The sequence below is a fragment of the Triticum urartu genome, chromosome 5A, assembly GCF_056163025.1.
Source record: "Triticum urartu cultivar PI428250 chromosome 5A, HENAU_Tu73, whole genome shotgun sequence".
NCBI classification, from domain to species: domain Eukaryota; kingdom Viridiplantae; phylum Streptophyta; class Magnoliopsida; order Poales; family Poaceae; genus Triticum; species Triticum urartu.
Window position 1 is genome coordinate 329369159 of NC_141877.1, and position 20349 is coordinate 329389507.

The following is a 20349-nucleotide window of genomic DNA, read 5'->3' on the forward strand; positions in this document are numbered from 1 at the left end:
CCAGAACACACACATCATTCCTACTCATATGTTCTGAGAGAGAACCACCTACTCATGTGTTGAGATCAAGACATTCCATTCCTACCATATGAATCTTGATCTCTAGCCTTCCCAAGTTGCTTTCCACTCAAATCTTCTTTCCACCAAATCCAAATCCTATGAGAGAGAGTTGAGTGTTGGGGAGACTATCATTTGAAGTACAAGAGCAAGGAGTTCATTACCTACACACCATTTGTTACTTCTTGGAGAGTGGTGTCTCCTAGTTTGGCTAGGTGTCACTTGGGAGCCTCCGACAAGATTGTGGAGTTGAACCAAGGAGTTTGTAAGGGAAAGGAGATCGCCTACTTCGTGAAGATCTACCGCTAGTGAGGCAAGTCCTTCGTGGGTGTTGGCCATGGTGGGATAGACAAGGTTGCTTCTTCGTGGACCCTTTGTGGGTGGTTGCTTCTTCGTGGACCCTTCGTGGGTGGAGCCCTCCGTGGACTCGCGCAACCGTTGCCCTTGGGTGGAGCCCTGTGTGGACTCGCGCAACCGTTACCCTTCATGGGTTGAAGTCTCCATCAACGTGGATGTAGGATAGCACCACCTATCCGAACCACGGGAAAAACATCCGTGTCTCCAATAGCGTTTGAATTCTCCAAACCCTTCCCTTTACATTCTTGCAAGTTGCATGCTTTACTTTCCGGTGCCAATATACTCTTTGCATGCTTGCTTGAATTATGTGATGATTGCTTGACTTGTCCTAAAATAGCTAAAATCTGCCAAGAACTAAAATTGGGAAAAGGTTAAGTTTTTATTTGGTCAAGTAGTCTAATCACCCCCCCTCTAGACATACTTTCGATCCTACAAGTGGTATCAGAGCCTTGGTCTCCATTTGCTTGATCTCCATAGCTTTTGGTGGTCATACCCTTGGTTTCACAACCTAGGAGAGTATGGCGTCTAGCGAGGGAAATTATCACCGTAGAGGTCCTTACTTTGATGGTACTAATTTTGCTAGTTGGAAGCATAAAATGAAAATGCATATTCTTGGACATAACCCCGCCGTTTGGGCTATTGTGTGTGTTGGTTTGCAAGGTGACTTCTTTGATGGGAAAGAACCAAACCGTGAAGCTACCGCGGATGAGTTGAAGATGTTGCAATACAATGCTCAAGCTTGTGATATTCTCTTCAATGGATTGTGCCCCGAAGAATTCAACAAAATCAGCCGCCTTGAGAATGCAAAGGAAATTTGGGACACTTTGATTGATATGCACGAAGGTACCGACTCCGTCAAGGAATCCAAGTTGGATGTGCTTCAAAGCCAACTTGACAAGTTCAAGATGAAGGATGGTGAAGGTGTCGCTGAAATGTACTCTAGGCTTGCTCTCATCACAAATGAGATTGCCGGCTTAGGAAGTGAAGAGATGACCGATAAATTCATCATCAAGAAGATCCTAAGAGCCTTGGATGGAAAATATGATACCGTGTGCACATTGATCCAAATGATGCCAAATTACAAAGATCTCAAGCCAACGGAGGTGATTGGAAGGATTGTTGCTCATGAGATGTCACTTAAAGATAAAGAGGAACTTCACAACAAATCAAGTGGTGCCTACAAAGCCTCATGTGAAGCCCCTACATCATCAAGTGAGAAACAAGACTTCAATGATGAATTGAGCTTAATGGTGAAGAACTTCAACAAGTTCTACAAGAGTAGAAGCAAAGATAGAAGCTCCAAGTCAAGGTCCTACAATGACAAAAGATCTTCTAGTCGAGAGCGAAACTGTTACAATTGTGGAAGACCCGGACACTATTCCAATGAGTGTACGGCCCCCTACAAGAGAAGAGAAGATTCTCCAAAAAGAAGAAGCAAAGGATCACCACCAAGAGAGAGAAGGAGTAGAGATGATCGTTATGAACGAAGATACTCACGGAGAAGCAAGGATTCGGAAAGGAAGGAAAAATCATCAAGGAGCTATACAAGACGAAGACATCAAGCTCATGTAGGTGAATGGGTATCCGGCTCCGACTCCGACAGCCACTCCGAGAGAAGTTATCACTCCGACTCCGAAGATACTCAAGATGAAGGTTTTGCCGGTCTAGCACTTGTGTCATCCAACTCCTACGACATATTTGACTCACCAAATGAAGGAATTGGAAGATGCTTCATGGCCAAAGGTCCTAAGGTAACACACCCCAAGTATGTTGACTTCAATAGTGATGAAGATGACTTGTTAGGTGATGATTTGATTGGTGACAACTCTAGTGATGAATACTATGATGAAAGACCAATTAATCATGCTAATAAAGATAAAACGAATGACAATGATAAGGAGAAGATTGAGGCTCTAACTAAAGAACTAAAAACTCTTAATATAGCTCATGACACTATCTTCGAAGATCATCGAGAACTTTTAAGAGCTCATGAGAAGCTACGCTTTGAAAAGCTCAATCTTGAGCAAGAGCATGAGTTCTTAAAGGCAATCAATGATGATCTCCGCAAGAAAAGTTCTTCTTACATTGCCAAGCGTTTACTCTTATCCACTTACATGCCTCAAGTCAAATCTAACAAGAAAGATTCTTCCTCTAGTAGTAACAATGATCATGCTAAATCCAATATTGTTGCTTCTAGTAGTTCTCTTGATTCTACTAATGATTCTCTTAGCCAAGTTACACTTGAGCAAGAAAATAGCTTATTGAAGGGAATTATAGAGAAAGGAGTGTACAAGAGCCTTGCCGGGAGTAAGCAATTCGAGGAAATTGTGCGCAAGTAAGGAATGCACCGGAAGAATCAAGGTGTTGGTTTTGAACGAAAGTTCAATGCCAATGGAGTTGAATGGGAAGAAGATCAATACCCTAAGACGAAGTTTGTCCCTCAACAAGAGAAGTATACTTCTTTCAAAGGGACACAAGCTCAAGATGATCTTCCACCACAAGACTACGAGCAAAAAGGCAAGGACAAGCTTCAAGAGGAAATTGATGCATTTGAAGAAGCTCCAAAGACCTTAGTCAAGTGGATTCCCAAGACTACTTCAAGTTCCACTTCATCAAGTACGACTACAACTCCAAGGATTCCCATCAAGATGATGTGGATCCAAAAGAAGAAGAACTAGAGAGTTCTCGAGGGTGACTCCGCCAACATACTTCACTCTCATTATTTTGGCAAGAACAAGTGCAATCAACTTCCACATCTTGCACTAGTTCAAGGAGTAACAAACCCTCTTGTTGGTAAGACAAGGGACAAGGTAACCCAAAGCTTTCATGGACATCATCTTGTGTGTGCATCACTCTATGTCTATGGATATTCTTGTTTGTTCCTTGTGGGACTAACCCATGTAAGTATTGAAAGTGCAATTCACTCAAAAGGATAGCTCCAAGAGATCTATATCAACATTGAGCATCCACATCTTCAATATCTACATGAAGTCATCATCGACAAAACCCAAGGTTAGTTCATCCCTCTTAGGGGGGATATCACATCTAGGGGGAGCTTTACTCTAAGACTTGAGCTAAAGAAACTCTAAAGATGTGAACAAAACGATGCTTTATGTAAAAGTGGTACCCCCACTTGAGCTTAAACGATGAGTATGACCTACGATCAAGTGTTCTCACTTGACTCCTAAGTCAATATACTCATATATAGATGACCTAGTCATCGCAAATTGCTTGATAGATGCTAGAATTGGTTGTGCATGCTTTGCTACATATTTCATTTGCTATCTTATTGTGTGAGCATGCTGATTGCATATTTTACTCATTCAAGGACATCCACTTGTTGTTTTGATTGTTTGGTTTTTTCTTCTTTTGCCAAGTGGATGGACAAGAATGCCTAAGTACCTCCTCTAGCTATCTATGCTTTTCTCGTCTCAAACTCTATTCATGCTGCATCACAAAATTTGATCATGTCAGATTCGAACCACTCTGTGTGAGGAGCACTCAGAGTCCCCGATTCGTCATAGACTTAAACTTCCAAAACCTCTTTATGAATCTCGGTTTGACCGATACTCCATTTTCGGTCCTACCGAGTTCATTAAGTTGATCTAGGTTTTTGATCTCGGTGCAACCGATTTGAACTTTTCGGTCACACCGAGTTGCAATAACTGTACACAGTTTTGCATCTCGGTGCCACCGAGTTGTTCCACTCGGTCACACCGACAGGGTCGGGCTATATATAGTGACGGGTGGAATTTTGGAAATTTCTCCGAAACCTCCTCGCCCGCGCGATAGCCTGCTCTTCCCTTGAGGTCTCCGGATCATCTCCCCGCCGCCAGCAGCCTCCAGTCGCTGGTCTTCGCCGCCGTCAACGGATTTCTGCCCCGCCGTTGCCGCCGTAGCAAGTCCACGCCGCACTAGGGTATGGACTTGATCATTGTGCTATTCCTCAATCTGATTCCTAGCACATTGTGATCATGATGTATCTTGCCACGATTGATAAACTTCTATCCAGTCAAAACGCTCGTAGATTAGGTTTAATTCGAAAATTTTGGGGTTAGGTTTCCGCCGAAACCATCTCGGACCCACCGAGTTGAAAAACTCGGTCCCACCGATCTGGCTTTTGCCATTGCACTAGTTAAACTCGGTCTGACCGAGAATAACTTATCGGTGCGACCGATTTTGGAATTCTGTGAAACCCTAGCAGTCTCGGTGCCACCGAACTGTGACTCGGTCTGACCGAGTTCACCAGTTCTGGTGCCAAAACTGCTTCGGTGTCACCGAGTTTGAAAATTGGTAGATCCGAGATGCTTTCTGTGGAAAACTAAAACTAAGTTTTTGAATTAATCTTTTGCAAAAATCTCTGCTTTTTGTGATGCTCATCCACTCTATCTCTTCTATAATCTATTCACAGGGTCAGCAGTCAGTTGCAACATGTCTGATTAAAGTGACAGCCAGAACCTCTCAGAGCAGCAAGTTGTGATGAGTGAGGGCACTAGCCCCTCAAGTTCTTCTGATGATGGCAGTAGGAGCACACCCAGCAATCTGCCTAAGGCTGGCACACGTCAAAGGAAGAAGAGAACGTCTGATTCTGAGGATGAAGACTATGTGGCAGAGGAAGAGGCCACTTCCAAGAGAGTTGAGCCAGCTCAAGGCTCAAAGCCAGGCCTGAAAATCAAGAGGCCAGCAGGGAGGCAGCCAATGTCAAAGGCTAGAGCCTCAACCGAGAAGCCTGCACCTGCTCCTATTGAGCCCATTGCTGCTGAGGGCAAAAAGAGAAAAGAGAGGGTGAAGAAGACTGTAGCCAAAGTGCTTGGGAGAGCCTCTATCATGGTAGAAGAGGAGGAGGAAGAAGAGGTTGGTGCACCAGCACCCAAAGCAGCCAAACTTATGGGAGATGCCATAAGGTCAGGGGGAGCTACATCCAAGCCCAAGGAAGCTCCTAAGGCTGCACCTAAGCCTAAGACAGCTCCAAAGAGAAACACAAGGAGTATACCTGCTGCAGAAAACAACAAGGCCCCAGTGCCTGAAGCTATTGAAGAAGAGGAGCTGTGGATATGCCCCTCAGATTTAGGAGCTCATCAACTCCAAGATGGGCACGGGCATATATCTTTTGGATAAGGAACACCTGCCCATCCGTCCAGATTTTGAGAACAATGAAGTTGTGATGACAGAGAATGAGCCATCGTCTGCACAATCTTATGCAAAGAAGGAGAAGGCGAAGAAGGAGAAAGCTGCTAGGATGCCTACTCAAGAGGAGGCATCTGACTATTTCTTGAAGACCAAGCAAGAGCAGCTCAGTTACTTGATTGCATCCTCGCTGAGAATTGAGCAAAGTCTAGCCAACCTCACCAAAAATCAGCAGAGCCTAGAGAGGATCATGGAACAGAAGTTCTATGACTTGGATGTCAAGGTAACAGAAGTCCAGTCTGTAGTGGAGCAGCTCCAGGAGGACATGAATGAGAGGAGAGGCAGGACCACAACTCATGCTTTTTCTAGAGTGCCACGAGGCCCGAGGTCGTCTGCACTGCCAGTTGCTGACACCAGAGCTACAATGTCTGCACCAGCCACAGCCTCTGCTCCAGCGTCTACCTCAGCTCCAACTCCAGCGACTACTTCAGCATCTACATAAGCCTTCGTCCTTGGAGTGATTCGGAATCCACCACCACCTGAAGATCAAGCCTGAGCGACGACTTAGCACTATGCATTTTCTAGGAACTTTTTGGTAACTTGTTGCCAAAGGGGGAGAAGATGTATAGATCATAGGCTTCGAGAGAGAGAGTGTTGCTTTTCTCTCTTGTTTTATTTGGTGGTTTCTTCGAACTTTGTTTTCTTTTGTGTGTGAGCTACTATGTCATTATTTGTGAGACATCGATGATCATGTGTTTGATCATAAGCTACACTTAATGTTTGCTTAATGCTTGCTTAAATATTATCATGCTATCTATCGCTTGTGATCATTCACTATTCTTGGTGATGAGTGCATGTATTTCATTCTTATCATTTTGAGCGCTCCACCAAGATGTATGTGACATGGAAGAGTAACCCATGACTCTAACTCGTTGTGCATTTGCAGTCCAAAGCAAATTTTAAATATGCACAAATTTAGGGGGAGCTCTTACTTATCACATACTTCTCAAAGCGACGATATACTTCATGCTTATTATCATTTGTCGAAGCTTTGATCTATATGTTGTCATCAATTACCAAAAAGGGGAGATTGAAAGTGCAACTATCCCTAGGTGGTTTTGGTAATTCATAACAATATATAGCTCATTGAGCTAATGCTATTCCAAGATGATTATTTCAGGAAAGCTCAATGATTGGCATGGCATGGATGTGAAAGTGGAACCCTCAAAATGCTAAGGACAAAGGATTGGCTCAAGCTCAAAAGCTCAAGACTCCTCATTTTATATTTTAGTGATCCAAGATCACATTGAGTCCATAGGAAAAGCCAATACTATTAAGGAGGGATGAGGTGTTGCTTAATGAGCCTCTTGCTTCATGTGCTTAATGATATGCTCCAAAACCCTCAACTACTTTCCCATATCCACATATGACCTAAACTCTAAGCCAAACTCGGTCCTACCGATTTTTCCTATCCGGCGCCACCGAGTTTCAATTGTCATTAGCCACTGCCAAACCCTAGCAATTCGGTCTTACCGATAAGGATCTTGGTCCCACCGAGATGGGGTTGCAAACTCTCTATTTCCCTTTCGTAACTTTTCGGTCCCACCGAAAGAGCGAATCGGTCCCACCGAGATTGCAATATAAACTCAGTGTTTCCCCTTTGTAACTTTTCGGTCTCACCGAGTTCCACTCGGTCCCACCGAAAGAGCAAATCGGTCCCACCGAGTTTGCCTGACCAACTCTCTGGTAAGCTAATTACCAAACTCGGTCTCACCAAGTTTGTGTAATCGGTCTCACCGAGATTACGTTATGCCCAAACCCTAACCGAATCGGTCCTACCGAGTTGCATGTCAGTCCCACCGAAATTCCTAACGGTCACTAGGTTTACTACTTCAGTCAGACCGAGTTTATTTATTCGGTCCCACCGAGAGTGGAAATCTGTGTAACGGTTGGATTTTGAGTGGAGGCTATATATACCCCTCCACCTCCTTCTCATTTGATGAGAGAGCCACCAGAACACACACATCATTCCTACTCATATGTTCTGAGAGAGAACCACCTACTCATGTGTTGAGATCAAGACATTCCATTCCTACCATATGAATCTTGATCTCTAGCCTTCCCAAGTTGCTTTCCACTCAAATCTTCTTTCCACCAAATCCAAATCCTATGAGAGAGAGTTGAGTGTTGGGGAGACTATCATTTGAAGCACAAGAGCAAGGAGTTCATTACCTACACACCATTTGTTACTTCTTGGAGAGTGGTGTCTCCTAGATTGGCTAGGTGTCACTTGGGAGCCTCCGACAAGATTATGGAGTTGAACCAAGGAGTTTGTAAGGGCAAGGAGATCGCCTACTTCGTGAAGATCTACCGCTAGTGAGGCAAGTCCTTCGTGGGCGTTGGCCATGGTGGGATAGACAAGGTTGCTTCTTCGTGGACCCTTTGTGGGTGGTTGCTTCTTCGTGGACCCTTCGTCGGTGGAGCCCTCCGTGGACTCGCGCAACCGTTGCCCTTGGGTGGAGCCCTGTGTGGACTCGCGCAACCGTTACCCTTCGTGGGTTGAAGTCTCCATCAACGTGGATGTAGGATAGCACCACCTATCCGAACCACGGGAAAAACATCCGTGTCTCCAATAGCGTTTGAATTCTCCAAACCTTCCCTTTACATTCTTGCAAGTTGCATGCTTTACTTTCCGCTACCAATATACTCTTTGCATGCTTGCTTGAATTATGTGATGATTGCTTGACTTGTCCTAAAATAGCTAAAATCTGCCAAGAACTAAAATTGGGAAAAGGTTAAGTTTTTATTTGGTCAAGTAGTCTAATCACCCCCCCTCTAGACATACTTTCGATCCTACACTCGCTCTAAAATTCATTTGGCAATTTTTTGTGAAAATTATTCATTAATCTCTAGCACTGAACCTATGAAGGTTAAATAAGCATTGGAAGATCCGGATTGGATAAATGCCATGCATGAAGAGCTACACAACTTTGAGAGGAACCAAGTGTGGACATTGGTTGAGAAGCCCGACAACAACCACAACATCATCGATACCAAATGGGTGTTTCGCAACAAGCAAGACGAAGATGGACAAGTTGTTCGAAACAAAGCACGTCTCGTCGCCCAAGGCTACACTCAAGTCGAAGGTATGGACTATGGTGAGACATATGCCCCCGTTGCTAGACTTGAGTCCATCCGCATCTTACTTGCCTATGATAATCACCATGATATTACCTTGTACTAAATGGACATTAAAAGTGCTTTTCTAAATGCTGGAATTAAGGAGGAAGTTTATGTTAAACAACCTCCCAGCTTTGTTAATCCTAAGAAACCTGACCATGTTTACAAACTTCACAAAGCTCTCTATGGTCTTAAACTAGCTCCTAGAGCGTGGTATAAATGCTTGACCAAGTTCCTTATTGAAAAGGGCTTTGATATTTGAAAGATAGATTCTACTATTTTTACCTAAAGGTTTAATGGTTAATTGTTTGTGTGCCAGATTTATGTTGATGATATCATATTTGGTTCAACTAACCCTCATTTTAGTGAAAAGTTTGGAAAGCTAATGTCAGAGAAGTTTGAGATGTCTATGATGAGTGAACTCAAGTTCTTTGTTGGGATGCAAATCAAGCAAACTAAGGAGGGTACCTTTGTTTCCCAAAAAAAGTATACCAAGGACTTATTCAAGAAGTTCAACATGCAAGAATGCAAAGATATGAATACACCCATGCCTACTAGTGGTCATCTTTGCTTGACTAAGGATGGAAAACAGGCTGACCAAAAGGTTTATCGCTCTATGATTGGTTCATTGTTATATCTATGTGCCTCCCGTTCCGATATTATGCTACGTGTGTGCATGTGTGCACGATAACAAGCGCCCCCTAAAGAATGTCATCTTAAGGCTGTGAAAAGGATAGTGAGATACCTAATTCATACACCAAATTTTGGCATTTGGTATCCTAAGAGGTATTCTTTTGATATTGTTGGCTACTCCGATTCGGACTATGCCGGTGACAAGGTTGATAGAAAGTCCACTTTGGGTATGTGTCAATTTCTTGGTAGATCTCTTGTGTCTTGGTCCTCCAAGAAACAAAACTCGATATCCTTATCTACCGCCGAAGCGGAATACATTGCCGCCGGTTCATGTTGTGCTCAATTACTTTGGATGACCCAAACTCTTAAAGATTATGGCATATATGTGAAACATGTTCCATTGCTTTGTCACAATGAAACTACTATTAAGATTGCTCACAATCCCATGCAACATTCTCGAACTAAGCATATCGAAGTTCGTCATCATTTCATTGGAGATCATGTTGCTAATGGAGATATTGATCTTAAGCATGTTCGTACCGATAAGCAATTGGCGGGTATTTTCACCAAACCGCTTGATGAGAAAGTATTTTTCCGTTTGAGAGGTGAATTGAACATCATTGATGCCTCAAACTTGGAGTAGAAACTCCATTTGGATACATGCAAGGCATGAGCCTTTGACTAATCCTTGATATTTCTCTTATGATGATAATCATATGTCTTGGATATATACTTGGACCCTTGCATGCTATCTAACCCTTGTAGGTACTTGGATGAATCTAAATCTATAAGATTGCAAATCACACACATCTTGTGCAATCCCTACACCACCAAGTCTCTGCAAATCGGTGGTTGGAGACAAGGAAGCATGAAAGCTTTCAACATATCCTTTGACAATTTCTTTATATAAAATTTCATTTGGTATCAAATTCATGATTATCATTTTGGATACACACGTGCTCTTCCTTGCAAGACTAACCCATGTAGGTAGATGAGCTCAAACTACAAGTGGTGCTCCCAACTCATTGATGAGATACGTCAACCTTGAGCATCCCACACAAGTTCAACTACATGATCAAGGTCAACACCACCACCCAAGGTATGTTATTCCATCTTAGAAAAGCTTTCCCCATATCATGGGTCAAAGAGGCTCAACAAGATACGAATACATCAAACTGCTTAACGAAAAATGGTAACACCATTTTGAGCTTAACGATGAGTATGACCTACGATCAAGTGTTCTCACTTGACTCCTCAGTCAATATACTCTAACATAGGTGACTTTGTCGCCGAAAAATTATAGATGAAGTTCTCTAGTGTTTCTCTATGTTCTTGCATTTGTCTCTTGCATGTTTGTTCCCTTCTTTAATAAAAAAACTTCATCTAGATTTCTTTTGTTTTTCTCTGTTATGTTATGCATTCCCTGCATCCAATTCATTGCAAATCTTTCAGTTAATTCCTTGTAAATCTTTGTGAGACTTTATTTGCCTAAGTGAGCTGAGATGACAATTGTTTTCTCTTTATGTTAAATGCAGACTCACCGGTTTGTTTCTTTCGGATAAACTGAACCATCTCGGTGCCACCGAAGAAAACAACTCGGTGTTACCGATTTCAATGCTGAGGAGACACTTTGCCATTTGCGTCCTGCATATTTTTTCCAGCTCCATTCGATGATTCTTGTCCTCTACCTGCAGCACATTCTATATGCTGCTTTGTCATGTGACTCAAGGACCAAACCTATTCGACTCACACCCCAGAACATCCCTTCTTGGAATTTGATGTCAAAGGGGGGGAGATCACATCAAATCTTAATCACATCAAAGGAAGAGAGACCCTATGGAAGGAAAGTTTTTCTTAGTCTTCCCAGATGCCTAGTATTCAAAGGGTAGAGAAGATACATGTCTTCAAGAGGGGAAAAGACATGTTAGTATGCGTTATGATTGTCTTGCTCTGATTTTCCTTTCCCTCTCTTCTCCCATTATCAAATATATGATTTAGGGGGAGAAGGACATCTAAGGGAAGGAAATATTCAAATTCATTGCATATCTTTACTTGTTGGGGACATGTCTATATCCAATAATGTACCTAGTACTCACTCTCTCCATGTCATCCCAGTCTTGGTACTCTTGTGGTTTCTCAAATTGCTTTATCCTGTAGGTGTTCGTGTGTTATCTAACCTTGTTTACTTAGGTTCACCTATACCAAAGCCACCTCAAGACCACAAGGTGAGTATATGCATCACAAACATGTGCATGATGATTTCTTGCTACTGTACATATTGTTTGCAAGAAGAACTCATGAACATGAAGGTATATTTCCTATATCTATATCATTTGCTCTGATGCATACAGCCAAGATACATGTAACTCATTGCTTGCATTGTCATGCTTATGCATTCACATGGTCTTACACTCTATATTTACATGATTGCATACATGAAGGGGAGGCCTATGCATTACATGTCTTTCCAAAGCTTTACGTGTTATTCTTCATATCTCTATCTAAAGCTTTGATGTATGTTGTCATTAATTACCAAAAAGGGGGAGATTGAAATTACAAGTGCTCCCTGGGTGATTTTGGTAATTAATGTCAACATATCTCTTGTTGTACTAATACTTCTACCTAGTATATTTCAGATGAGTTCAACAGTGGAGTGTCTTGGACAAAAGGATGTCGAACCCCTTCAAGAAGCTAAGGACAAGGATTGGCAAAAGGTCAAGACTCTACATTTTCATTTTAGTGATCCAAGATCACATTGAGTCCATAGGAAAATCCAATACTATTAAAAGGGGATGAGGTGTTTTGCTTAATGGCTTGCTTGCTCAAAGTGCTTAGTGATATGCTCCAAAGCCCTCAACCACTTTCAATTCCATATATGTCCCAAACCAAAAGTCAAACTCGGCCCCACCGATTTGATCTATCCGACGCCACCGAGTTCACTTGACATAGCCACTGCTAGAAACCCTAATCAATTCGGTCTCACCGATGGGATCTTGGTCTCACCGAGATTGTCTTCCAAACTCTCTGTTGCCTATTGCAATTATTTCGGTCACACCGAGATACGCAGTCAGTCCCACCGAGTTCACTTGACCAACTCTTTGTTTTGCTTACTACCAAAATCGGTCCCACCGAGTTTGTTTAATTGGTCAAACCGAGTTGAGGTCTTACCCTAACCCTAGCACATCGGTCCCACCGAGTTGATCATATCGGTCCCATCAAAAACTCTAGCATTCACATTTTGAACCAAATCGGTCTGACCGAGTTTCTCGATTCGGTCCAACTGAGTTTGGTTAATTGTGTGTAACGGCTAGATTTTTTGTGGAGGCTATATATACCCCTCCACCCATCCTCCATTCATGGAGAGAGCCACCAGAATGTGCCTACACTTCCACCATTCATATTCTGTGAGAGAACCACCTACTCATGTGTTGATACCAAGATATTCCAATCCAACCACTAGAATCTTGATCTCTCCCCAAGTTGCTTTCCACTCAAATCATCTTTCCACCAAATCCAAATCTATGAGAGAGAGTTGAGTGTTGGGGAGACTATGATTTGAATCACAAGAGCAAGGAGTTCATCATCGACACACCATCTATTCCCTTTTGGAGAGTGGTGTCTCCTAGATTGGCTAGGTGTCACTTGGGAGCCTCCGTCAAGATTGTGGAGTTGAACCAAGGAGTTTGTAAGGGCAAGGAGATCGCCTACTTCGTGAAGATCTACCCAAGTGAGGCAAGTCCTTCATGGGCGATGGCCATGGTGTGATAGACAAGGTTGCTTCTTTGTGGACCCTTCGTGGGTGGAGCCCTTCGTGGACTTGCACAACTGTTACCCTTCGTGGGTTGACTCTCCATCAACATGGATGTACGATAGCACCACCTATCGGAACCACGCCAAAAATCTCCGTGTCTCCAATTGCGTTTGCACACTTCAATCCCATCCCTTTACTTTCTTGCAACTTGCATGCTTTCCTTTCCGCTGCTCATATACTCTTGCCATGCTTGCTTGAAACGTATTGTGCATGTTTAAACTTGTGCTAAAACTCCACCTTAACTTAAAGAAATTAAAAACTGCTACTTTTCTTTGTTGAGGTTCTAATCACCCCCCCTCTAGACACCTCTTCTTGATCCTACAGCCATGGAGCAGAAAACCAAAAGAAAAAGGTGGTACATGTAAACTAATACAGTTCAAGATCTAGCTAGTGATTCGGAATGTAAACTGTCCATGTGTTTATATGTATAGGTTACTTCAAAGTATTGAGTCCATTGATGCAATGTGGTCAAACTATACCATCGATATCTCAAAGCCAGAATAGTTCAAGCTTGTTCGTTCTATATAAATGCTAGTACTGTATGTTTATTCACCCGTGGGGTTGTTCAATGAATGGAGGGCCGCAGAGCACAAGTGAACAATACTACTACTAGTTAGTAGGAGTCGTACAGTTAGTCTCATTAAATAGAGAGTTTGTTTTCTTTAATGCCATGCACACAAATTGAAACACTTGTTGTGGAGACAAAAAGATAATCACTCCACTATATATATAGGCAGGGGCCTGAGCGCTTGCTTTACTAGGGTTGCTCTCTTAATTCTCTCATCCTCTCACAGATCCGTCCGGATCCCTTCGGTCGGTGTGTGTAGAGGACTAGGTGCATCGTTCACGCGGTCATCGGCGACGAGGGAGGAAACCCACAGCTATCGGCGGGTCCCTATCCTCTGCCCGTGTCGTTCTCTCCGACACAGCGCCGGCTCGGGAGGTCCTTCGACCCTTCTTCCTCCCTGCGGTATTGTGCGCAGATCCAACTTGTCGATGCCAACACCCAATGACCCTCAGGTATAATTTCCTTCGAAAGCGGCCTTGCTCTACCGCCCCAGCTCCCCGTGTGTCTGCTTGTGCATCTTTTTCTACTTCCATCAGCTCTTCCAAAGCCACCTAAATTTTTAGTATTATTGGAGGTAAAGCTAGTTCATGCATTCAAGTCTAGGACTTGGTTCAAACAACAAAGAAAGGGGGAAAGTCGTAGCATGAATCTAGGACTTGATTCAAAGAGGAAATAATAGGGGGAAATTAGTAGAGACTGGATACCCAACCGGTCTCTTGGTTGAAAAGGGAAATAAAGGGAAAAGGTAGTACAAATCTATTATTGGTTGAAAAACGATAGAAAGTGGCGGCTGGTAGACAAGTCAACAGAGTATGTCTAGGATTAGATTTGATGCCCTCACATAGTAAAAGGTCTCCAGGATTAGATTTGTTGTCCTCACAGAGTATGAAAAAACTCGGCATCACCACTTTATGCCTCCTTGTAGGTACATTGTGCTGATGAGTCCACTGTCGCATGTCCTTATACCAAATTTTTGCTATTGTTAATATAAGGGCACATGTAAAATGAAGCGATTACACTATTACCTTAAGGACATGTCTAACTAGTGTTATTGTTAATTTAATGCCTCTAATGATATGATGCAATTAAACTGTGTTACAAATGGTACTCCTGCTGTTTTCCCAGTATGATAAGTAAGCTACTTCTTCATGCTGCTGAGTGTCCTGGTGTCCCCATGGTCCCATGCCCTTAAACCAACTCTTTAGATGTTGTTGATCTACTGTATCTGATAAACAAGCAATGCCACTGTCGGCGTCCTGGGAACGGGGGTCCCCAGACTAGCCTGCCTGCGGCCCGCGGTGTGGCTAAGCCAGCAGGTCGTACAGACCATCTTCATCAACAAGGCATTCAAGACCCTCGCAAGGGTCCAAGCCTCGTGAGGTGGACGACGCAAGACCTCCTCTGGGGTGGCCTATCTAGGCAGGCTCATGAGGGGCGGAGATATCAAGGCGGGGCAAACCTCGTGAGGCCCTCGTGACGTGAGCCATGATGCATGACACCAGGCGGGCGCCAGCGCGCGCAGCGTCCTTGTTTCCTCTTTGGTGCTAAGGAGGCCAGCGCAAGCGAAGAGTACCGAGGCATCAGGAAAAGGTTGCCATATTGGTTCAACGAGACGAAGACCAGGAGGAAGGCAAGACGGAGGTCATCGTGGAGCCCAAGACAGCGTCACCACCAGAGCTTTTGGCAGGCGAAGACCACTTTTGTCAGGATAGCTTGTACTAGCTGTCCCCCTTAAAATTAGCCCTCCATCGCTGGCTCCCTTCCTGCTCGATATTTGGGAAGAGGACCAGGGCCTATATAAGTAGAGCTAGCCTCCATAGTAGAAGGGGGGTCTCACCTCATCTTAGCTTGATCCAACCAGATCGAGAGCTGACTCACAAGAATACCTCAACCTTAGGAGGCTGTTCCTCCCTTGTACTGTTCATCACCAGCCCAAGAGGCAATCCACCACCACCACACTAGAGTAGGGTGTTACACCACAATGGTGGCCCGGACCAGTATAAACCTCGTGTCTTTCTGTGTTGCGAGTTCGTCAAGTTCGTCCGCGGGATGTTAGCGAGCTAGGGCGTAGATTGATAGGAAGGAAAGACTTCGTGCGCACCCTAGTGTTCGAACCTTAAGGGTTTGTCGGAACCCCACATCCGACATTTGGCGCGCCAGGTAGGGGTGCGTCGGGGCTCCTCTCCACCAACCTGCGCCCCGCACCGCCGCACTACGCTCCCATGGCAGGTGCCCCGCCACCAACCTCTGCGGCTAGCACTAGCAGGGAGTCTAGGTACCAAGCCCTGGCACCCGCCCTTCGGCGTGTGCAGTGGCCGGCCAAGTTCAAGCCGGAGATGCCGCCGTTCCTGCTGGCGTACGAGGAGGCCGTCCTCGAGGCCGGAGGCGACGACAAGATCATGGCCAACTGGTTCCCCATGGCCCTCGCCGGCGAGCCGCACGCCTGGCTGCTCAACCTCCCGGGATCCGCGGTGGCATCCTGGGAGGAACTCCGCAACCTTTTCACCGCGCGCTACGCGGTGCCGGCGCACCACGCAGTCGCGACACTGTTGGGTGGCTCCCAAGCACCACCTTCAGATCGCCATGTCAAACCTTTCTTCCGTCAGATTGGGGCAGCCTTCAAGCGCCCAGGGGCTCCGCCGGGTTGGGCTGCGCCAGAGGCCGACCTCACCTTCGGCTCGGAAGACCACCCCGACTCTACCGCCGGCTCCGGGATGCTCCCGATACTCTGCACGCTGATACGTCTCCGTCGTGTCTACTTTTCCAAACACTTTTACCCTTGTTTTGGACTCTAAATTGTATGATTTGAATGGAACTAACCCGGACTGACGCTGTTCTCAGCAGAATTGCCATGGTGTTGTTTTATGTGCAGAAAAAATATTCTCGGAATGACCTGAAACTCCACGGAACATCTTAGAAAAAATAATAAAAAATCCTCGCCAAAGATTAAGACCAAGGGGCCCACACCCTCTCCACGAGGGTGGGGGGCGCCCCCCCTAGGGCGCGCCCCCTACCTCGTGGGCCCCCTGGATGCCCTCCGACGCCAACTCCAACTCTATATATTTGCTTTTGGAGAGAAAAAAATCAGAGAGAGGAAATCATCGCATTTTACAATACGGAGCCGCCGCCAAGCCCTAAAACCTCTCGGGAGGGCTGATCTGGAGTCCGTTCGGGGCTCCGGAGAGGGAGATTCGTTGCCGTCGTCATCATCAACCACCCTCCATCACCAATTTCATGATGCTCACCACCGTGCATGAGTAATTCCATCGTAGGCTTGCTGGACGGTGATGGGTTGGATGAGATTTATCATGTAATCGAGTTAGTTTTGTTAGGGTTTGATCCCTAGTATCCACTATGTTCTGAGATTGATGTTGCTATGACTTTGCTATGCTTAATGCTTGTCACTGGGGCCCTATTGCCATGATTTCAGATCTGAACCTATTATGTTTTCATGAATATATGTGAGTTCTTGATCCTATCTTGCAAGTCTATAGTCACCTACTATGTGTTATGATCCGGCAACCCCGAAGTGACAATAATCGGGACCACTCCCGGTGATGACCATAGTTTGAGGAGTTCATGTATTCACTATGTGCTAATGCTTTGTTCTGGTTCTCTATTAAAAGGAGGCCTTAATATCCCTTAGTTTCCAATAGGACCCCGCTGCCACGGGAGGGTAGGACAAAAGATGTCATGCAAGTTCTTTTCCATAAGCACATATGACTATATACGGAATACATGCCTACATTACATTGATGAATTGGAGCTAGTTCTGTGTCACCCTATGTTATGACTGTTACATGATGAACCGCATCTGGCATAATTATCCATCACTGATCTGGTGCCTACGAGTTTTCCATATACTGGTTTACGCTTATTTACTTTCCTGCTGCTACTGTTACAATCACTACAAAATACCAAAAACATTAATTTTGCTCTCTTTACTTTGCCGCTACCACCACTATCATATTACTGTGCTACTAAACACTTTGCTGTAGATACTAAGTTTCCAGGTGTGGTTGAATTGACAACTCAGCTGCTAATACTTGAGAATATTCTTTGGCTCCCCTTGTGTCGAATCAATAAATTTGGGTTGAATACTCTACCCTCGAAAGCTGTTGTGATCCCCTATACTTGTGGGTTATCAAGACAAATTTCTGGCACCGTTTCCGGGGAGCATAACTCTATTCTTTGAGTCACTTGGGATTTATATCTGCTTATCACTATGAAGAACATGAGAGATCCAAAAACCAAGATCTATCCCTCAACTACGAGGGGAGGTAAGGAACTGCCATCTAGCTCTGCACTTGATTCACCTTCTGTTATGAGTAAGTTTGCGACACCTACACCTGCTTCTGCTACTCGTTCTGGTATGTCGCATGTTCTTGATGATGCCACTTCTGCTATGCATGATATTTATGATGAAACTGCATCTATGCCTGATACTACTGTGCCCCTTGGTGAATTTCTTGATGAACAAATTGCTAGGGCTAGAGAAAAAGAAATTATTGGATCTGAATACGATGATGATAGTGATGATGAAAATGTGCCTATTATCCCTGAGGGTTATCTTTTTGACATGGAACCTTCTGCCGCTATTTTAGTTTCAGAGATAGATATGAGCTGAAGAGGTTATTAGTTAAATGGAACAAAGAATCACTTAGAGATAAAATAAACCCGACCCTGCTTTTGCTACTTCACCTATTTGTGTTCCTGATAAGGATTATGAATTCTCTATTGATCCTGATATAATTACTTTGGTGGAATCTAATCCATTTTATGGCTATGAATCTGAAACTGTTGTGGCACATCTTACTACGTTAAATGATATAGCTGCCCTGTTCACTAATGATGAGAGACCACGTTACTTTTATATACTCAAAATATTTCCGTTCTCATTAAAGGGTGATGCTAAGATATGGTTTAATTCTCTTGATCCTGGTTGTGTGCATAGTCCCCAGGATATGATTTATTACTTCTCTACTAAATATTTCCCTGCTCATAAGAAACAAGCTGCTTTGAGGGAAATATACAACTTCGTGCAAATTAAAGAAGAGAGTCTCCCACAAGCTTGGGGGAGGCTTCTCAAGTTACTTAATGCTTTGCCTGATCATCCTCTTAAGAAACCTAAAATCCTTTATATCTTTTATAATGGACTAACCGATGCTTCCAGAGATTACCTGGATAGTTGTGTTGGTTCTCTTTTCAGGGAAAGAACACCGGATGAAGCTGAAATTCTATTGAATAATATGTTGACAAATGAAAATAATTGGGTACCTCCTACGCCACCTCCTGAGCCAGCTCCTGCTCCAATTACTGAGCCTATTCTTAAACCAACTTCGAAGAAGAGAGGTGTTCTATTCCTCAGTCCCGAAGATATGTAAGAGGCAAAGAAGTCTATGAAAGAAAAAGGTATTAAAGCTGAAGACGTTAAGAATTTACCTCCTATTGAAGAAATACATGGTCTTAATATACCGCCTGTTGAAGAAACATATGATCTCAATTCTTTATTTATTAAAGAACCTCCTGATCTTAATATCCCGACACAGGTAGTAAAGGTAAATTCTCTCTATAGGTATGATAAAGCTGAAGTCCCTCCTGCTAAAATTGCTAGCCAATGCTTGGATGAGTTTGATAATTTGATGTTTAAGCAAGACGACTTCAATGCTTATTTTGGTAGACAATTAAAAGAAAATGCTTATATGATTAGACGCTTGGGTGATTATATGGCTAATATTAAAGGTGAACTTAAACTTGTTGGCAAACATGCTTCTATGGTTACCATTCAAGTAGAACAAGTACTTAAGGCTCAAAAATAAGTGCTTGATGAAATGAATAGTAAGAAAAATGATTATGCTGTCAGAGTGGCTACTAGAACTGGTAGAATGACTCAGGAAACTTTGCATCTTGAAGGCCACCCTAAGAGAATCGAGCAAGATTCTCAGAGAAATAATATTGATGTTCCTAGTTCTTCTAAAAAGAAGAAATAGAAAAATAATAGAACTGTGCAAACTTCTAGTGAACCTATTGCTGAACCACCTGATTATCCAAATGATATCTCTATGTCTGATGCTGAAACACAATTTGGTAATGAACATGAACCTAATGAAAATATTAATGATGATGTTCATGATGATGCTCAACCTAGTAATGATAATGATGTAGAAATTGAACCTGCTGTTGATCTTGATAACCCACAATCAAAGAATCAACGTTATGATAAAAGAGACTTTGTTGCTAGGAAACATGGTAAAGAAAGGTAACCTTGGGTTCAGAAACCCATGCCTTTTCCTCCAAAACCATCCAAGAAAAAGGATGATGAGGATTTTAAGCGCTTTGCTGAAATGATTAGGCCTATCTTTTTGCGTATGCGATTAACTGATGTGATCAAAACAAATCCTTATGCTAAATATATGAAGGATATCATTACTAATAAAAGAAAGATACCGGAAGCTGAGATTTCCACCATGCTTGGTAATTATACTTTTAAGGGTGGAATACCAAAGAAACTTGGAGATCCTGGAGTACCTACTATACCTTGCTCCATTAAAAGAAATTCTATTAAAACTGCTTTATGTGATCTTGGAGCCAGTGTTAGTGTTATGCCTCTCTCTTT